Source organism: Cimex lectularius, unplaced genomic scaffold (genome assembly GCF_000648675.2).
Source record: "Cimex lectularius strain Harlan isolate CLEC.00 unplaced genomic scaffold, Clec_2.1 scaffold190, whole genome shotgun sequence".
Lineage (NCBI taxonomy): Eukaryota > Metazoa > Arthropoda > Insecta > Hemiptera > Cimicidae > Cimex > Cimex lectularius.
The window spans coordinates 224002-246140 of record NW_019392798.1 but is presented as its reverse complement, the minus strand read 5'-3'; the positions used below and the strand labels follow the sequence as shown (position 1 = coordinate 246140).

Genomic DNA, 22139 nt, shown 5'->3' with positions numbered 1-22139 from the left:
AGGGCTGTTGGACTAGAGCTGAGGTACTCGTTTAAGTTGGGTTTAAAATCAATAAAAAATTAAAGTTTTTCAATTTTAACATTAATTAATTTTTCAAATGCTTATGAATCAATAAACCATATTAACTTAATAACCAAGCTTCACCCCCCCCCCCCAAAAAAAAAAATAAAATAAAATAAATAAATAAAAGAAAAATCAGGTCTACTGCTTGTAAATTTTTTATTTCATATCTGATTAGTCTCTCACAATTTATCAATTTCAATTCCAAAAGATCTGACATTATCTATTCATTCTGGAGTTCCACTGCGGTCCATCTTGGGTCCTATTTTAGTTTCCATAATATCTCTTGATCGATTATGCTTCTTGTTGACCAGATGATCTGCCTCTCTCCATTAATAATTCGGACTGTGGACCTATTAATATATCTGAATGGATTAAAAATAATTCCTTAAATATCAGTCAAATCAAAATGCAAGCAATTGTTATCTATTATGAAAAAACCATTACCACTGATTCATCTAAGATTAATGCCCAAAATATGGCAATACATTTTTTCAATTCTGTAAAGAATCTTGTAATGATTATCATTTACAATCTGTGGCTTAAAACATAGTTTTTTTCCCTACATTTATGGATTTACTTGGTAAATCTCTGATTATTACATGTTTTAATTATGCCTTTATTTCGTTTTTATCTTTGTTCTGTATCCTTTTAATGTCTGACAGAATCCTTTAATAATTGCAAGGTATGTTTTCAACTCAAACCTTTAGCTGTTTCTAATTTATCTTTTTTGGTACTTGGTCAAAATGTCAGTGTGGTGACCAGGAAAAAACATTACCCAAAAAATTCATTTTAGTAATTATAGATGCAATGCATATTGTATAATTTTTATACAGTGTTTGAATATAGAATAATCTAAAATTAATTTGGCTGCTAAGTGTACCTTACTTTCATGAAAATAAGGGCAGTAAGAAAAATAAAAATTTCTGGATAATAGAATCTTCATGTCTAACTTACCATTCATGATATTTAATATCATCAAATATATGTTGTTTTTTTTTCAAGTTTTGTTGAAAACTTTGAAATTAAGTCATATTATAACTTATAATAAAATAACTTTTATTATGAAAATAATATATACCTATCATAAGCATGATCAAATTAATTAAAAATATAATTAACTGTAATATATAATATTTTGTTTCAGTCAGTGATTAAAAATAAAATATTAATCAAGTTCCTGGCACCTTTGACCAATTTTTCAGTCTTGCTTAAAATCATACAATAAAATATAATGTTGTCATTAGAGCTTCCGATGATAAATTAATTTAAGATTTTTCTTTCGGGGTGAATCTTCTGAGAAGGTATCTTTTATTTATTTGATTAAATTTAATGCTATAGAAGTTTTTTCTTCCTAGATGCAGCTTAGCAAAACTTACACTTTTTCTCCAAACTTACAGGACATGATAATTTAAAACATGCTTCTTAATAATATGTATAATCAACATTATTAAGCAAATATTTAAAATTAAAATTATTCTTATTCATTCCAATTCCCACCAAGCCCACTAGAATTCTCAAGGCTTGGCACTGGTACTCAAGTGCACCGTCAGATCTCACTTGATGTTTTATTCTAAAGCAAACTTGTTTTTGAGGCGTATTACAATTTTGACAACTTACTAAGAATAATATTTCGCGAGGAATCTTGATATTAGTGAAATTTAAGAAGGGAAGGAAAGAAAATCATAGATGTTCTGGAACGATGCATTGTTAATGTTTCATTTAATTTGGTTAAATATTATTTTGGACAAAAACGCAAGAATAGTTTGCCCAATTGAAGTTTTCTATACAGAGCGTCCTTTTTAGCTGGCTCGGCTGAATTTCTCTTGAAAAAAATACGTATTTAATATTTTTTAGTCTAGTTTCAAACCTTTTTTACCTTTTTTTGGAGAAAATCATTCAGGGTACTTCAGGCCCAGTTCAACTTCAAAATTTCATATACGACCCTATACAACTTGATACGTCATTTTGAAGAATTTTTTACGCGGAAAACAATGGTGCAATCGGATTTTAAGTTGGTCAAAAAATGACAAGTTAGGTAAAAAGTTTGAAAAAAAAACAGACAAAAAAAAAACCAGTCTTTTGGTTTGCTATTTCATGTTCGAACTGCCTGCCTTGCATAAAGATGCTCTTTTTAACCATTCTTCACCGGTGCTCAGAGCGATAGAGTCAGGGGAGATAGATCGACAAGCATATTCTATCTCCCTTTAAAATAATATGTCAGGATATGTAGGGTCGTATTTGAAATTTTGAAGTTAAACTGAGCCTGAGGTAACCTGTATTTTTTTAAAACAAAAGGGTAAACGTTTTAAACGAGTTAAAAAAATATTAAAACAATTTTCTTTTTATATAGCGTCATTGGTTCAAGTGAAATTCAGCCGGGCCATCTAAAAAGGACACCCTGTAGAACAAATGCTTATGAAATAATTAATTTATATAATCATGCATAGTTTTTTGTATCTTGGTCAATTAAAAATCCTAAATTCAGCAATAAAATAACAAATTAATAAAATAAGAAACTCATAAAAAGACAATGAGGCTTTTCTTAATTCAAAACCTGTTTTCAAGATGAGCACAATATTATTTAGCACTGGACTAGAGGACTGAAAATTGGAACTGATTTACATGACAACGCTCATTGAAATTCGGCCACCACCCTTCTTTATCCAGATCATTCTCTTACTTTGAAAGTTGAAAATTCTTTATCAGCTCCTTTAACGAAGTTATACATTGCCCGGTCTGTACAGACGAAACCCTTTAATCTAATATGCCGTCTACCTTCAGAGCTCATCTCTAACTCATGCAACTCGATATTTATGTTTTCACTTCCTGCTTCCATCTTCTTGTATAAATTATTCGCTATTGATTTAACATTGGACGGAGTGAATAACTAGAACTTATTTCAAACGCAAACAAAAAGTGCGGTTTTCTTTTAGAAAACGATAGAATATGTTTGTTACTATCAATTAACAATATTTACATAGTGCTTACAAAGCTTGAACTATAACCTCCCGATTAATATCTCTCTTATTGGACAAATAAAGGAAGAAATTATAAAATTGATCGTTGTAGGATTTTGGCTTTATAACATAAAATATTATGTATACATACAGGTCTGCGGGGTGATCCATATGAAATTTGTTCGTATCTTCCTATTTAGGTCTGTCAGTCGCGAATGGCTTTTAATTTATGTTGGGTCATCGTGAAGATGGCGAGAAGCTGAAACAAATCTGATATACTAAAATAAAAGGGAGACCGAAATGATAGGAAACGATCAAATTACTAGTTCATCACTCCGCAGACCACACGAAAAAATCTCACAATATTTATAATTGCCTAGGTTTTTAAATTTTGTTCTTAAAATGTTGAATCCAGCATAATTGATCAGTTCATGAGGTTAGAAGATGCCCTTCAAAATGTTAAGGTTAAAAAGCAGTCGTCCTCTTTACGACCTTTATAATATCTTCGAATATTGGTCTATGGTGCAATCTCCTTACAATCTTTTTAGTTTAAAGCTTTTTATCAGAGCACACTGAGCCCAAAGATTTGTTAAGGTCTGTCGTGTGCATCCTTCAGGCCTTGGCGTTTTTTCTCCTAGGAGTAGAATCGCTTGCATAGGGTTTCGCACCAACAGAACCGCTGTTTCTTCTTCTTCCAGGCAATATCGTAGGCTTGTTCCTGCTGCTCCAAGTCTAAACATACGCTTCTAAAGCCTGCAGCATCGTCAGCCACCCTACTATCACTCTAGTCCTAACACATCCTAGGTTGTAGTAGTAGTATCTAGGTTAGTAGTTCTTTCTTGAGAACTTTAACCTTTACCTATGAGTAAAGGTTTCAAGTAAGTTTCATGGAGTGTATTTATTTATTGGCCAATTCCATCCAACGTAACGATCCATGTCATAAAATGTAAGTAACTTAGTGAATTAATAGGATATGCCTTTTTTATTGGAATTTCTATTAATGGGATGTCCACATTCCAAAGAAAGAAATACTTTTACAAATAGAATTGCTTACACAAATCAACAACAGTTCACATGCATTCAAAACTCTATTCCAAGATAGATTTTACTTCACTAAAATCATACAGACACACTGAAGATGGCGAATGCCGAAAGGCGTCCGACAAACTAAAGTAGATATGATAGGAGGGCGAAAATGATCAGAAACTAGAACTTCCAATATGTCTGAAGTGGATGTCCACTTCTTAGGCTCAAATGACCATGCCGATTACATCATCGCTAAGTTGGCACACAGGGAAAACTAGTCTTCATCCTCATAGTCAAAATTGGTTGATATGCGAAGACCATCCTTGCATAATGAGACGACTTTTTCTGGAAAATCTGCAGCGATGTTAGACACCCAGGTCGATCTCCAGGAAGGGCAAACAAGAAGGAGCATAGTGGACGTCTTGTAGATGACTAATTTCTCATTTTCTAATTGAAATTCTTTCTAACTTTTATTTGAAATAGGCGTGTTTGGTTTAAACAGATATGTTATCGAGATCCTTTTGCTGTAAAGCAAGTCTATTGATGTAATATTCAAAGTTGAATTGAGAATGAATGTGCAATCTTATGAACGTTCTTATAACTGATTATTTAGAGATTGTGAGATGCGGACTGATGTGATTTAGATTTAGAAAAACATTTTCTTTATCGTGCCAACGTTTCGATCGCTTGATATCATCTTCAGGGCTCAAAGTGTTTGTTTTCTGAGTAGATGTGTCAATATTGTGTGTCGTGTTGAGAGTGCCCTTTAGTAATGACATTTCACAGAAAACAAACGCTTTGAGTCCTAAGATAATCTCAATAAAGATCGAAACGTTGGCACGATAAAGAAAATGTTTTTCTAAACCTATATCACACCAGACCGCATCTCACTATTTCCAAATAATCATTAATTAACGGTCACTAAACACCACACGTTCTTATAACTGTTAACATTACTATGAAGAAGCAAAATTTCATTTTCATTAATTAATCATTTAACCGCGATATGGTATTTACAAGTTCAAAAGTATTGCTCCATTTTGTAGTATAGCGAATGGATAGTGGTTAGGATAAAAATATGAGGAATCACTGGTAACCATGGGAGAAACTTTCTCCAAATTATTATCTATTTTGGTGTTAATTGTGTTAGTTCCAGTTTAGCATATTTACCACCGAAAATGGTTTCGCTTTGAGAGGAAATGAAAAAAATATGAACACGAAAATTAATGAACAAATTATCGTTTAAGTAAACGTCGGTTTAATTAATTATTACATTGTCGAACATGTAAGCAGTTTGGTCATTAGTGTCTATTTTTGTGTTATTTGGTTTATAAGTGGCTGACTAGTGTTTTTTCCTCTCTTCGTGCACGGCTTGACGCTGAATTATTCATTTGGTGAAGGGTAACTCTGAGATGATCGGTGATGATGAAACATATAAAACAGATCATCAAGTCCATCCGAATTTAATAACTAATAAAAATTTATTACCGCATAAAAACCAAAGAATAGTGACACCCAGCATGCTTATTATGTTTTATTATAAAAACAATACATCAGCATTTAGTCCCTGATCATCATGTTCCGCCTTGTCGTTTTTTAGGACATCCCATGGAGAAAGAAAGTTGCCAAATATGTTTCTAAATATTTCAATATTTTATTACTATTTTTGGTTACAACATGTAATTTGATAAGCGTAAATGTATTTACAGCTATTTACCTATTTACATTGAGAGTAGCAAATAATCAATATTGTTCTCCCACTTCACTTCACTAAGTAAACTTCACTGCCTACTCTTCAGAAAGGAGATTGCTCGGCCATTTCCTCTTGAGACGCCTTTTGGGATTGAAGGGATGGGTTTTGTTGGACAAGACTATTGGGGCAATGGGAGAGATTATTGTGGAACTTGCTAAATGTTTGAGGATTTATATTTTGAATAAATGGCATTTTTAAAGTTATTAGAGCCATAATTCAGAGCATTTATAATTGATCTAAGGAATTTAGACTGCAAGGATTGGAGATATTGTATTGGATCTTGATTTTACCATTGGATATTGCAAGCCTTAGCGGTGCCCCACAGTTTTATATAATGCCAAAATCGGTTGCAGTAGAGGATTGTAAACTATAAATTTGTTTTTCGTCGATAGCTTGGATTATCTTCCTATAAGTTTGTAGACTACCGTAGCATCTGTTTAGGTCTTGTCGTTTCAGTCGTACATGCTGGTTCCACATAAAGCGTGAGTCTAGGTCAGACCCAAGGTACAAACGCATTCGTTTTTGGGGATAGGAACGTTGTTGTACATTGTGAAAGATTGGCTTCGGAGTGTATGACACAGACGCACTTGCTTATTGCTATAAATGTGGTATGTTCTTGCAGATCTTGTGAAGCAACCGCAGGGTCGGGGTTGGAGGCTAGTACAGCTTTGTCATCAAAAAAAGAACAAAAATTACGAAAGGCCAAAAACTTCCGGTATTCATCAACTGGTACCACATTATGCAAAAATTTCACAACTCCCATTTAAAAAAAAAAGGCCCATTTTACCCGGTGCGAGTTGGAGTCACGTTTTCACAGAATAGTCGAATAAAACAGAAAACACGAACTGGGAGAAATATTATTCGAGAAGTGAAAAGGACAAACGCCGTCTAAGAGGCGCACTGATTTTAAATCTCTGATTTAATATGTCCAAGGCGGTGGGAAACCACCTGTCGCACACCTGCCCCGTTGCACTTTCACCGACGGTTGCCGGTTTTAGAGGCTCGGCTACCTTAAACGGAACACCATGGGTCAAATAGATGAACCGAGGAAACGCTGCTTTAAAAAAGGGCTGAAATAATAAAAAAAAACACTTTTAGATATATTAAATATAGCCCTTTGTACAAATATACAGACATGCTGAAAGATAACATACATTTTCGGGATTAGTATTTTGATCCAATGTAACGAATTTAAACATAAAGTTTTGATATTTTAGTCAATAAATTAGTATAAAGATAAATTAGTTAATAAATTAGTATTAAACATATTTGCATTATTTGCCGTCCATGTAGCCCTTAGAAAGGCGCATGCCAAAGCTTTGGAAACTGTACAAACTCATACAAATTTTGTTGAACGGATCGACAATTGATTATTTTACCGGATAGTTGTCGTTGTAGGCTCATAATTCTGTCAAGAAGAGTATTTTTACTATAGCTAGTAGAACGGTTAGAAATTATAGTCTTGCTTGCCTTGTCAAGTAACTGGGTACAGAAAAAAATGGTTTGCCTATCCTCGCTTCGTCCATTTCGCCATTTTGCCATCTTCAGTGTGATTACTGACAAACAAAAGTAGGTCCTGCACACACACTACACTTCTCACCGACTTATAAGAAAGTTTTTTAGAAATCACACAGACACATCGAAGATGGCGAAATACGAAATGCATCTGACCGACCAACACAGTGAAGATAGTCAGAACAAGGAGATCGTTCGAGACAAAAACACTCACTTTGTTACACTTTGATAACTTTCAATAAACTGCTATTAAGCTATTAAAAATAAATATACTAAAATAAAATTAGAAAATTACAACAAAAACAATATTCTGGCGGTTTGGTCGTACCAACAGCCATAGCCATATCATAATAATCGGAAACTTGCCATCTTCAGATCATCAATCTCGTAGGTTGTCATGAACTTAGGTTTGCCCATCATTAGGGACTTCAGAAATTAAAAATAGTAATAGTTAAGAATTCTCAAATCACTGTTATGTTACGGCTATTGTTGTAAATTGTAATTCCAATTATCTTGGTCTGCCTATTTTTGATTGGCACATACTGAACATGGTAAAATGCCGAATTACGTCTGACAGCCAACCCAGCGAAGTGTAGGCAGACAAAAATGATCGGTACTTACACCTTCATCCTCCTGCGGACTACAGTAGGATACACGAGCCAAAATACTAAATCAATAATGTAAACCAGTGATGGTAGACGGACCCAGTAAAGTGTCGATCCGTTCAGCATATGATACCGACTTGCATACCAACATGCATGCATACTTGGTAATCTAAGCTAGTGAAATTTCCATTAAAGGTGAAAGTTACTAGCGGATCATTAAATCTGAATGGACAATTATTCCTCGAGGTGAGAACAGAAAGTACCTCGAATTCAAACTTGACGAAAAGAACCTGGGCATACCGTATTGAGAAATGAATCAGTTATTGTCGAAAAGTTAAAGTCGAAATGATATACAAAGCGTATATACTTACATACATAGCGAAATAATGACAGGTTGATCGGAGCCGATGAAGCAATAAATTAATATTTTATTTTGAATATCTTAAAAAAAAATCATGAAATTTACTCTTGTGGTATACGGGATGATTTGGTCTTTACATCATTTTGGTCTGTCTATCCTAGGTGGGTTGGTCTGTCAGCATTTCTCCATTTCCAGTACTTTTAATTTATTTTAGGTCAAACGGAAAATAGCGAGGATAACCCAGCTAGGCTAGGCAAAATATTTGGCAACGACCAAATTACATATAAAAAAGTCAATATTTGTTATGTAAAATGTATATTACAATTTCCCACTTATATTTGTAATTTTTCAGAAAATCCGTACTGCTTCTAACTTTTACACTTAAACCGATATATTTTTCACAGGTGAAATACTTACGCAAGAAAGCCAACGTTAACTAAACTACAGCCCGTTTATAACCTCATTAAAACAAGTCTCTGGTATGAAAAACAAACAAAAATAAATCATGGCGAACGGACACTTTCATGTTTTCTGTTGGAATATTATCAGAAAGCCTCGGGCATCTGAGAAACCAGTCAGTTCCACCGATAGCGCTTCACTTGATAGCCAACATATAATTATGCATTCAGCCCAAATCATAAACAACCTACCGTAATATGTCCAAGATTCGATTTCAACAAATTTTACAACGTGTAGATATAAAGGTATCAGGACTTTTTGTAAAACTTAAAATAATGTTGTTTTGCTCATTGTTGTTTGGTTACAAGATAATTTAACATGTCCATAACTACAAAATAATAGAAAGTTAAAATATGTTTTAAAAATATGCCGTTGCTGTTTTGTTCATAAAATATTTCATTTATATTTCATACGTTTATTTAGGATCTAGATACAGGGTGTCTGATCAGGTTTCCTGAATGTTGAGCAGTTCTTGCCATATGAGGTCGAATGTCGGGTAAAACGGTATTCTAGTCGTAAAAAATGCAAAGTTAGAATGTAGCGCTACAATGGCGTTATTTAACAAAGCCTTGCGGACTGTAAAAGTTTTAAATTGCTGTTCTTCTAAATTTAGTGTCCATTTCACACCGCAGTACGGACAAATTCGTGTTGTAATCATTTATTTTCTCTTGAGCAGTACTGTGAGATTCTTTCAGGGGTCTGCGGAGTGATGAACCTGTAGACAGCACTGAATATGACGAAAAAACTGTCGGATCAGACCAAAAAAGATAGGCAGATCAAAATGATGATGCACCGTGGATTCGTAGAACAGCTGTCTTCTCTGCTGGTTTTGCTTTTGGAAATAGCCGCAGGTCTGGTCGTTTCAGTAAAAATCTAATATTTTTCATTGTGGAAAGTCTGAGTTAATTTGAGGCTTGGCCAAGCTTCATTTCTTATGTTCTTACCTTATCGTAATATCATCTTATTTATATTTAGTTGTACGGCATTTCAGCCTTTGCATCCATGTTCCTGACGAGGCAAAATCTATAATACACTTTTATATTGGTAGTAAGAAAGGCTGGATTTTAATTTTCTTCATGATCTCTAAATACTTATTCGTTTTAATTTCAGGGGAGAATCGCCCATATTTTTTGCCCTTACTACAAAGAGGGTTATGCGGTTTTTATTCAACACTGTGATAGCTGATCAACTGAGGCATATCTCAGTTTGCTTACCCACCTTACAGTCCCATTAAATAGGTTGTCCCCCAGGGGAGCATCCTAAGGCTATCATATTCACATTGTACATAGCCGACATTCCTGTCCTCCTTAACATTTTGTAATATTTTACTGAAACCGAGATCCTTCTTGGGCTATTAGCTAGTCGTAATATCAATCATCTTCATCTCAATTTCTTACAGTTTTGGTCTCGCATGTGAGAATAAAAATAGACGAAACACTATCCACTCAAGTCATCGCCAAAAGACCGGAGTAAAAGACTACTTCTTAGGTTTCTTAACCAAAGATCAACTTACAAACCGGTATGAACGTCCGGAATTGAAGTATGCGGATCGATAAAAACATCAAATTCCTATAAAATCCACTCCACCCCATCAAAAATCTTTACAAAAATCCTACACTTTTGTCTTTACATGCCAAACAATCAACAATGACATCCTCATCCCATTAATAATTAATATTATTAAATCCCGATATGAAAACTTCAATAAAAAAATCTTTATAACACATTGTACATAGCCGACATTCCTATCCTCCTTAACATTTTGTAATATTTTACTGAAACTACTGTAATTTATACTGTTTCACTAGCACAGCATCTGTTGACTTATCAAACATGATAATCTCACATGTTGGATTGATGGAGAGATCTGAGAAATTTACTGATTCAATTCGAGAGCGTGTCCATTGGGTGAATATTGTTACCAAGTTTAACGAATATTATCTTTATAACAAATTGTCACATTTATTCGTTCTTACTAAAAGCCGTTGTTGTTATCTTCGTAATAATAATTCAAAATAAATAAATAATTAAAAATGTTTCTCCTAGTCGTGTGAAAAGAAGGTCAAAACACCTGTAGCCAATCGTCTGAATAGCCGTTGGTTGAGCCGATTCGAAAGCGGTTTCGTTTCTGAAGTACACTTACACATTTTTGCTATATTTTGGTATAGCGAATACTTGACTGCAAACGTGTTTTGGATCTTTTCAAAACCAGGAAGTGCAGAATTTAATGTTTATTTAAAAAAGCAGCCAGGTGATTTTTTTTCGAAACTGTGTTACTTCATTTTTCAGTAGTCTCCTTTGTCGAGTTTTAATATAAACGATTTTTATTTTTTAGACAGAAGCGAGAAACTCAATACTACATTTCCTTATAAAATTTTTTAATGAAAAATATTCAAGAAAGGAAGATTTGAAAGATTCCAGGATCGATACAGGAACGGAGAGTTGATGTAAATTGACGATTTTTTAGGCTTTAACATAAAAAATTATTTCTTTCAATTAATTAATCTTTTATGTAAGGTTTTGGTTGAAATGAAAAAGTTAGTGTCACGAGCGGGATTCAAACCCACGACCTTCGGCTGTTAGTGTAGAAGTGGGTTCGAATCCCGCTCGTGACATTAATTTTTTTCATTTCAAAGTTCAACCAAAACCTTACATAAAAAGATTAATTAATTTGAAGAAGTAATTTGGTCATTCAGACCACTAATTATAATGGATTTAATAAAAAATTATGAATAGTGTTAACATTCCATTAGATTTCGTGGTCCGATTGACCAAATAACTTCTTTCAATTAATTAATCTTTATGTAAGGTATTGTTTGAGATAAAAAGGCCAGTGTCACGAGCGGGATTCGAACCCACGACCTTCGGCTAAATACGCCGCTACTCTACCACTTGAGCTATCGTGATTTCGATCCACTCGGACACCAACTTCCCACCTCAACCCACCTCTCGAATTTTCCATCCTTTTCGCCATTTTTCAAATGTCGTGTAATCTATTCGATTCTCCGCGACAAATGATTGGATCAATCGGACCACGAAATCTAATGGATTTCATAAGAAAAATGAAGTATATCTTTACTAAAGCTTTCCGTTGCCATTTCATTTGTCGCGGAGAATCGAATAGATTACACGACATTTGAAGCATGACCAAAAAGAGGGGAAATTCGAAAGGTGGGTTTAGATGGAGAATTGGTGTCCGAGTGGATCGAAGTCACGATAGCTCAAGTGGAAGAGCAGCGGAGTATTTAGCTGAAGGTCGTGGGTTCGAATCCCGCTCATGACATTGGCTTTTTTATTTCAACCAATACTTTCCATAAAGATTAATTAATTTAAAGAGTTAACAGTGTTTTAATTTATACTTGATAATGAAATTCAGTGAAGCTCCAAAGACACCAAAAAGAATAGTTTTAAAGGAAAGGATAAAATATTCAGTACACGGTGAATATCACGGGGAAAAATAGGATTGAGGCTTAACTGACCGGTAGTTGAACTGAAAGAGCAAGTGGATCAGGTGGGGGCAGGTAGTCGTGTGTGCAAGAAGACCGGTTGTCTTTATAATTGAACAACTTAGTCACGACCGCAGAGATCACCCTGGCAAATATAACGAGAGTGCCACCGGCCGCTAGACCCTTTATTTGATATATAACTCCCACTCCTGTGTTTTTACCCACTGGAGCTTAAATTTTGAACTGAGTATTTTCAAAAAGTTCCGTTGTTCTTTCAGACCCCGGAGAATTTAATGGTTTTTCTAAATCGTCCACGTGAAGAACGGGTGAAGCGTTCTGATTTATATGGGAGCCCTTTTAAAATGAGACCGCCTTAAAGGTCAATTCGCACAATTTATCAGGCTAATTGATCACTTCACTTCTGAGATTTAAACACGCCCATCACGGAGTACTGTGAGAATATTGAAATTTATAAAGTTTTTAAGAAGATCGAAAGGCATCTGAACAATGAAGTGAATCTAGTATAACGGAGGGGCCAGGTTTGATCTCGTTCTCTGGAAATTAAATTTTCAATTTCATTATATTTCGAAACCTTAGATTTCCAAATCGATCATCATATTTATTAACTTTTTAAATTATTAATTAAAGTTTTGAAGTCCTGATGAAAGAGGATTCCTCGAAAGCTCTTTAAAGAAACTGAATGTTTTCTTTCCAATTAGCATTAACCCTGAACGTTTTTTGATGTTAAATTATAAGAGTGAAGGCTGAAAAGTGATAACTATTTGGGGTTTAATAAATTTTCATGGACAACCTTTTATCTTAAATGAAAAAACTAGCCTCTCGGGGAAAAATATTGAGATACCGATAACACGAGCAAAACAAAGAAGTATCCGTATTTTGATGAAATTACAATCGAATTAAAAGTGTAAATAAACACCGATTCCACATAAGAAATGTACGCACTTTGAAATTTTATTATTTACACACATATATGAATCATAAATTAGCATGTAAATTTCATTCGATACTAAACCAATTAACTTAATTAAGGAATTTCAAAATGTAAATAGCTTGTCCTGTAAATTGCACCTTTAACAATCCCAGTTTTTATATTTTTAAAAATGAATGAAAATAACATAATAATATGGTTCAGATTGAGCATCAACAGGAGAGAGATCGGCGCAAATTAATTAATAAACTCGTCCAAGCCAGAGAAATTTCGTGGGAATCCAGGAGTTATATATTTTTGAGATACGCCAATAAAATAGCACAGTGTAACCACTTGTTATGGAAAATGGAGCTATGTTTTTGTTTGTATTTTGTTCCTTCTTCTGGGATTACAGGTACTGTAATGTTCAAAATTTTGTTGTTATTCCGGCGTAAAATTAACAGTTTTCATACATACTTGAACAGTATTTAAAATTGTATTAGCATTGTATTATTCTAAGAATTATTAAAACAAGTTTGCCATAACTGTTTTATAAATATTTTTGCAAATCTTTATTGCTTTGGTAATAAAAATTCAAAACTCGTTAGAAAAGATTGTCCATTTTTTATCAGTTAAGTAATTTGCTATTATAGACAATATTATATGTTTGGTACTACATTTTGAAATCATGAGAATTACTTCTGTGGTCTACAGTGTGATGAAGATGTTATTTGATCTTTAACTATCATCTTTTTCTGCCTATTCTCACTGTGCTGGCTTGTCAGACGTGTTTCTGTATTTTGCCATCTTCAGTGCGTCTTGTATGATTTCTGTGAAATCGAGTCTCTCGAAATGTGTTTTGAATGGTGTAAACGATGTTGATTTGTATGAGCAGTTCTATTCTTAAATGTATTCCCTTCTTTGTTATGTTGACATTCGATTAATAGAGATTCCAACAGGAACAACACTCCACTTTCCCAAGTTACATTATAAAATGGATCGTCATCTTGGAAGGAATAGACAAATAATAAAATACACCACATCCTAGCAGAATTTCAACGAGGAGGCCGATAAATTGGGGAAAGGACAGTTTGATCAGGACACCTATCAATCCTGCCCTTTTGGGCATACCAAATTTCAAAAACGTAGATCCATTAGCTAATGTGATAAAATTAAGCCCTTGGTTCAATGGCAATCTATCCCAGGACAGAGACGAAAAAATTCAATACCACCAATTATTAAACTTAGGATGTGTTAGGATTAGAATTTTTCGAATGCTGACTGGACACTATAGACTCCGGAGGCATACGTATATTCGGAGCGGCAGAAACAATCCTGTGCGTGCAAATATTGCCAGGAAGAAGAAGAAACTGCGAAAAATGTTGGTGTAAAGGCTGCTAAGAAAGCAAAGGCCTGAAGGATACACACGGAAGCTCTTAAAAAGCTTTAGATTTCATAAAAATCCTTTAGCTTAAGGAAGAGTTATAGATAATATTGGAAATTTTACAATAGACAAAAGATTGGTCGCGGTGCCAGGTGGAAACGAAGCCAACTCCTTCTGAAAGGCAATTTCTAATCTCATTCCGTTAACTGATATGCTGATTCAGCGTTTTAAGGGAGAAAAGTACATTTTTTCGTGTGGCCTGCGGTATTTTCATTTTGCCAGTGAGATTTCAAAGATTTCTTTTATAAGGTCGTGATGAATGGGGTGCGAGTTTTATTTGTTAGTTAGAAATCACAGAAACAGGCTGATAATGAAATGTCCAAACGCGTCAGACAGAACAACAGCTTTTACCGTACTTTTTGTTAGTAAAGTGTATTCGATTGTGTTTTGCGTTTTCATATGGAATATATTCGTGCATTTAAAGATTCAAAGAGTTTCAAGAACAATCGAGACGTTTAAGACAAACGTTTGAGTCACACCCAAATAACAGACCACCTGCCACTGCTGGGTATTCATAAATTTGTTCCTATTGAAGGGGGCCCCGGAGAACATCATCACGTTACCCGTTTGACACCGTTAAAACGAATCTGTAACAAACAAGGGAAATTAATTATTTCCAGCTAACAAATTTCCCTTTCTCGGCGGACGATCAGGAGCGGCATACCGATGCACAAAATACTCGGAGGAATTTACGATCCCAGTGTTTCCTCACGGCTTGGATTTTAAAGCATTCCGGCTGTATCAATTAAGCGCTATTGGTTAACGCGGCAGTGATGATGCTGTTGAAAATTCCTTTTGATTTTCAAATAATGTAGCGGCTGATTTAATCCTTTTGTGGGAGATTTTCATTTAGAAAGATACAATTTATAACAGGAAACTTGATTTATGATGTGCATATTTTGGTTTTCTAGCATCTTTGCTGTAGCCTTGAATTTTGAAGAGATACAAAAATAAAATACGAATGAAAGAATATCTTAAACCATAACTATAGTTATAATTTATATAAACCAATCAAAAAACCCCTATTGATTAATATAATAATCCTGAATAATGAATTATTTCTTTTGGAGGGAATATCAATCTTTACTACTGTCAACAACCTATTGCAACAATGTTAAATAAAGTTTTTTAAAAAGGAAATTGGGAATGTAATACAATAGACATTACAAGATTGTAGAAGTATATTCTTGTAGGAAAATATTTAATGTTATATCTAATAACGCATATTTTGTAGTAATAATTACATATTAATCCAGTTTTCTAGTTCCATTGTTGTTTTTCTTTTTTATTCAACGCGATATCATCTTTTTTATTTGTAGTCAGTTCCATTTCTACTACTACTACATTTTCCCCAGCACTCTTTTTCTCGTGGTATCTAACTCGTTTTCTTTAACTACATCTCCCCTCGTTATAACCTCTCTTTTTCGTTTTCTTAAATCCTTCAGTCTCTTTACAAACTTTTTACCAACCTCACCACTTTATTTCTCTATTTTCCGCATATGATGTTTTCTGCCAACCCTTCAGTTCCCAAAATATCGATTTTTATCTTATGTTCTTACCCATCTCTCTTTTATTCTCCAAGTCTTTTTTCTATCGTTTTCTTTATCACTTGCACTCTTTATTAAACAAACAAACACACACACACACACACACACACACACACACACACCTATCGATCTATCGCCGTGGTTTTTCAAAATCTTCTTCCACCTTTTCTTTATTTTCTTCAGCATTCTTTTTTCTCCATGATTTCTCTATCTACGATATGTTTCTATTCCTTTGTTTCATGACTTACTTTTTCACCCGACTTCTCTCTCTGTCTTTCCTATCTTTCTTCATCGCTTAATTTTTTATGATCTGTTCTGCAATTTATTTAAATTTTATTGCCGCTTCCTTCGTGTTTTGTTTTTGCTGATGTTATCCCCAATACAAACAACCCTTCCATCAGATATGTTTAATTAACAATTGAGGATTTTAATAATTATAATATATAAAGTTTCGTCATATTATTTATTTAATGATGGCGGAAGGTTAGATTCAAATCTACATCTAAACTGCTCAAAAATGAATAGGGTTATTTGTGATTTATTCTTATTCTATTGATTTTAATTAAATTAACTGATATATTCTTGTTAGTTGGATACAACATACTAGAAAATACAAACCAAAAACAAGCAAATATTAATCCTCATTTGTAATAACAGATTTTCTTACGAATAGTAAACATGAAGATTACTAATTTTTTAAACAAATACCTTTTCTCATCGTTTCTCCATTTTAATCCAATTGTATTCTCTTTTAACCATGGAAAGACAACATATTGAACCAGAAGTTCGAATATTATTATGAGAATCACCATCACTCTTCATCTCGATTGCACATACCATGATTGCGAGGTCACCGGCAAGTGGATATCGCAGAGGCAATTGGCACTTTTAGAGCGTGGTCTCCTGGGCTTTAGCCCGATGATGGAAGTTCCGAAAAGAGGCCTCAGACCTCAGAGCATTACGACGCTAAGGGAGGGCAGAAATATTGTCACTGCTGCAAGACGGAACTCTTTCCATACTGCCCACCAGATCTTAAATGTACCAGAGTACAATATGGTTTGGCAAGGCATTTGTTCAACTACAAACGATTCGTACTGTCCATTTGAGAGGACTTGCAGCAACATCCCGCCACCAACTCAGGACAATAAGGTGCAGTGGGCGTCTAGAAGAGAACACCAATTGGAATGCTGTTATTTTTACCGATGAGTCGGGTTTCTGCCTGTATAGAACCGAAAAGCAAGGGATACGTACAATGTTCCAGTTTGTGCTCCCTTCAGTGCAATTTGGAGGAGGCGGGCGTCTGCGCTTGGATTTATATTGGAGGACGAACTGGACTCCATATTATTGAAGGCAACCTCACCGTAGTCCGTTATGTCCGAGAAATTATCGGGGAATACATCCCTCAAACCAGGGATCTAAATGGCAGGGATTTTCGATTTCTGGATGATAATCTAGATTCTCTAGACCTCATGGAGGCAGAGTTGTGGAGCGTTGCAACATCTATGGAATGTGAAATACCTTATAAAATTAGTGCCATGCTTATTAACAGTATACCTAACAGGTGCACAGTGGTTTTAGCTAATAAAGGACATTCTTTGTTTAAAAAAATATTGTATCCAATCAACAAAATTATAATTAAAACCTTTTTATTGTGCTATTTTTAAAAATCCTTTAATTAATTTTTCCTTCAGCAAAAAACTTAATAATTTCTAATACATTTTAATGCAACTTATCATAAAAATGCTAGGGAAAGTAAATACTACAAAATTGGCAATACCATTTTGAGCAGGTTATATTTATAACTATATCCTAATAACTAATATAATATTGTTATAGTTTTGCACAAAGAAAACAGTTGTGATTGAGTGAAACAAGGACGGGATCTGGATTCTTCCAGTAGGAGGAACAGGCAGGCTTGGTGGTCGCGTGGCGGAGTGTGCCCGAAGGAAGTCGAACCGAGGCGGATCAAGCCGAGGCGGCACGGGTCCCCGGCGCTCGTGACCCTCAAGGATAACCGATGTGGGAGAAAAACCAGAACTGCTCTGGACCGAGAGTCTTAGATTAGAAAAAGGAAGGAGAAGAAGAAGGAAAGAGGAGTAAAAAAAAAGAAAAAAAGAAAGAGAGAACTGAGGAGAAAAAGGATAACCGGCTCTGCCGGATGACCTGCTCTTTCAACAGGGGATATTACGTTTTACAGAGCACTACATTTTTCACTCGTTGGAGTTTTATAAAAGGTGATTTCTTGCGATTAACAACTGGAACGAAATCGTTTTTGTAAAATTTTATTTAACAAAAAACTTCCGAATCCTAAAAATGAATGAATTTTTTGGTGAAGTTAAATATTTCAATTGGACGTAACTCTCAAAGGGCGATAGTTAATTTGCACTGAAGCGTTTTCGTATTTGAAATTAAATTTTGCCAACGAATTCAGCAACAAAAGAAAGGAAAATAAAAGTAAATAATTAATCAATACAACAAATAAACTGGTTTTACTGTGCTATTCTTTTGGTAATAGTTTCTTATTTAACATGAAAACAAAAAGTATTAAAAAATATAAAAAATGTTTATCTGTTTTTTCATAATAGTAGATTTAGTATATAGGAAAACAATTTCTATTATAGAGCAACTACTGATTGAAATTGATTAACCGGATTTAAAATTATTTGTGGTTTTTTCCCCTGAGATGAAGATTTTATATTCAAGATCAATTTAATTGAAATGAAAATATTAAACTTTTGATGAAATTCCCACAAAATGTGCACATTTTTATCTAAAAAGACTACAATTTATATAAAATACAAATCACGGTAGTTGTGATCCCTAGTATATTTCATGTTTTAAGTAGAAATTATCAGACGGAATCCAAAATTTCTGTTTGTTGTGATCGTTATTTTATAACGACCTATTTCTCCAGGTTGTGAAAAGTTTTTGACCGTTATGTTGCTCTCATACGAGAATATGTATATCACGAAACACCGCTACAAACCTACCGAGGGATATGAATAATTAAATGCAGCCCTCTTGTATTCTAGACAAATTTTCACTTGTTTGACATAACTGTACAATTACAGGATAAAAACGTGGTTAATGTGTACTGAGTTTATGACAGTCATATTTGTTTTATAAAAGCTTAAAATTAAGGGTTACAATTTAAAATTTAACTTTTGACTTTTTACATTTCAATAAATTTTCTGTCGCTAAACCAATTGTAGTATCACTTTTGATGATTGGAAAATCTAATTAATTTAATAAAACAATCGCCAACTTTGATTAATTTTAGGATTGTAAAGTTGATAATATTTTTGTGTTTTTTGTAATGAATAGTTCAAAATATAAGTATATATGAAAAAGGCAGGAACAATCGCCAACTTTAATTAATTTTAGGCTTGTAAAGTTGATAATATTTTTGTGTTTTTCGTAATGAATAGTTCAAAATATAAGTATATATGAAAAAGGCAGGAACCATCGCCACCTTTGATTAATTTTCGGCTTGTAAAGTTGATAATATTTTTGTGTTTTTTGTAATGAATAGTTCAAAATATAAGTATATATGAAAAAGGCAGGAACCATCGCCAACTTTGATTAGTTTTAGGCTTGTAAAGTTGATAATATGTTTGTGTTTTTTGTAATGAATAGTTCAAAATATAAGTATATATAAAAAAGGCAGGATACTAACATATAGATAGAGGTAGTGAGAGAGAGATAGAGATAGACAGATAGATAGATAGATAAATAGATAGATAGAGATGGAGAGAGAGAGAGAGAGAGAGAGAGAGAGAGAGAGAGAGAGAGAAGAGAGAGTGAGAGAGAAACTAGCGATATCAGATTTTAAGAAAAACAGGAAATGTGTAGAGATTAGTGAATGTTAATCGATAGTTATTCAGATATCGTGTGATGCGGTCGGGTGTGATGTAGGTTTCAGAAAAACCTAAAAAAGAAAATGTTTTTCTGAAACCTACATCACACCGGACCGCATCTCACGATATCTGAATAACTAAAAAACAGGAAACTGATAATTGAAAATGTAAATAGGTGGGGGCAAAAACAAAAGAAAATATTGTAAAACCTTGTAAAACGGGAATTCGAGTTTTTTTTTGGAAGAAAAAACAGGTAGAGAAAACTGCAAATTTGGGAAAAATTGAAAAAATGGGATATCCAAAAAAGCCTATAGAAATTTTGATTTATTTATAAGTTTATTTAATTTTATCGAACTTGGGAACAAAAACTAACCTATCTAAAGTTGACCAACAGAAGTGGAATCATGAATAAGCGCCTATTTAATTAAGTTACTTTTAATAAAAGTACCCAAGTTAAAGATATCGTCACTGATCATACTTTATTGTATTTTGTTAGTTTGTCCGAAAAACGATTGGCCTCATAAACGAGCGATAATAGGCCTAATGAAGAGGGCAGTTGCGATCAGTACAAAATGTGTTCATCTGCTTACCGAACAAAAAATACCAAATCTATAAAAGTAGTTTCAAATTACCTTTTGATAGGTACCAGGTTATTATCATAATTTATTATGTTAGTACGACGCTATGTAATAATAATTTAATGATTTGTATAGTTAAGGATAATCCAAGCGAACATTTTTTGCAGTAATTTCATCTAACTGTTCTACAACGGCTGTGAAGTTTTTAAATAAAATTGTCGCTAAGCAATCGGTAAAAACTCACGATAGAAGAACAATATTTTAAACATTCAAGGCAGGTATTCTATTATTTTCAAATTGGACTAGTTTTAGGAGAATGTTCGTTTTTTCATGGCATCCTTTTCTGATGGAATTATTACAGCGCCCGACGGGCCACTGTCCGTGACTCGAAAGAATGCCCCGTATCTGCAGTGCGTTCCGAACAATTATTGTTGAAAAATTCGCCGTGCATCGATTGGCGGCATCCTGTGTGTACGTAGTCTGCCCGAAAAGCCATACAATGCAAAGGTCTGGAACAGGCATGCTCGTGATTGCTAACAATCTAGGTTGTGTAGGAATGGCGTGCGATGAATGTTTTATTTCTTTATACAGCAGCGTGGAAAACTGGCTGGACAGTTTGTTAACACAATAATGTATTGTTTTGTACATATATAATACAATGGGACTTTCGTACTTTGCAACTGTATGCGCAAATAATACAAAACTACTTAGTATTCCTGCAAATCATGGTCTTCAGTTAAAAGTATACTTTTACATCAATTCATTTATTGAACCGAGTGATTAGGGCTCGTATTTGTCGTGCTAGCGCGGGTCTGGGTTCGAATACCGGCAGCCCCTTGGAATTTCATTTGATTTAAATTACTTGTCCGAGTATTTGAACGTGAAGCCTTTCTTCATTAAAGGAATTACTTTATTTTTATCAAATCCATTATATTTCGTGTTCGATTGACCAAATAACTTCTTTCAATTAAAGAAAAAGAATCTTTAAGTAAGGTCGAGGGTTCGAATCCCGCCCGTGACACTAACTTTTTCATTTCAACCAATACCTTACATAAAGATTAATTTATTTTTATAATTGGACTAAACGGTTTGTTACACATATAAAATGCTATAAAAAGAAATTATACACACAAAATAATTGACGTATTTTAAGAAAGATGTTTAAAAATATTCGAATGATAACTGAAACATTCATTAATAAAATCACAAGTCAACAGCACGCGACTGTCATGTCCGTTGAGATTTATTAAAGAAGAATAATATAAAGAAGAGCAGATTGGCGTTGTATTTAAAACGGACTGGTTTGAACGATCAGGCGCGTGGGCAGGGGCCAGTACATGAATAAAATATGCCTTCCACTTAATACTTTGCGTTGTAGTGACTTCCTCATTACTACAAGCATCGGGATACCTGTTATGTACAGTCGAGCTTCAAACTTGTTCTTTGCTTGTCGAGTTTATATTCTCGCGCCTAATACGTGGGAAGCAGCAAAAATATAAAAAAAGAAACTCGCAGAAGTTAATTAAATTGGACCTTACATTCCTCCTCATCGGTAGCTACAAGAATAATTATTTTAATTCTATTAAAAACAAAATTAGGC

The 22139-nt window shown here is 34.0% G+C and overlaps 1 long non-coding RNA gene across 1 annotated transcript; it reads right to left on the bottom strand.

Moving 5' to 3' along the window:
* Positions 1-202: 202 nt before the first annotated feature.
* LOC106667965 lies at positions 203-594 on the bottom strand. The gene is made up of 2 exons (XR_001340677.1): positions 508-594; positions 203-425 (listed from the first exon to the last, which is right to left on the bottom strand). It is a non-coding gene; the product is annotated as an uncharacterized LOC106667965 (long non-coding RNA).
* Between the last annotated feature and the right edge of the window lie 21545 nt (positions 595-22139).